Consider the following 379-nt stretch of genomic DNA (forward strand, 5'->3'; position numbering starts at 1 on the left):
GGCGCCCTGCGGGGGGGGGGGGCTGCCCTAAAACGGTACCGGGGACCCCCAACTCCAAGGGCTGACCTCCATCACTACTTCCACAAGCTTGGGATGGGAGGGGGTGGGTGTGCAGGGAAAAGCCAGGTGTGTCCCCCCTGCCACACAGCCCCAAAACACCGTGCCCTCTGGCAAGGAGGGTGTTCCCCTTTCAGCCCAGCACCCTGACTTCTTGCAAGGAGGGTGCCCTCACCCACCACAGCACCCTGCCCCTTTACCAGGAGAGTGTCCCCTCCACTCCAGCACCCTACTTACACCTCTACAGGAAAGAGGGTACCCCCACGCCCTGGCAAAGAGAGTAACACCCCCCTCCCCCCCCCGCCCCCCTCTTGCCCTCTCG

At 64.9% G+C, this 379-nt stretch overlaps 1 protein-coding gene across 1 annotated transcript in view; it reads right to left on the bottom strand.

The window, feature by feature from the left end:
• Nucleotides 1–379, bottom strand: part of GATSL2 (GATS protein-like 2) — a 116,518-nt gene that overhangs the window by 115,504 nt on the left and 635 nt on the right. The window lies entirely within an intron of this gene.

Source organism: Chaetura pelagica, unplaced genomic scaffold, assembly GCF_000747805.2.
Source record: "Chaetura pelagica isolate M959 unplaced genomic scaffold, ChaPel_1.0 scaffold49, whole genome shotgun sequence".
In the NCBI taxonomy this organism is placed as follows: domain Eukaryota; kingdom Metazoa; phylum Chordata; class Aves; order Apodiformes; family Apodidae; genus Chaetura; species Chaetura pelagica.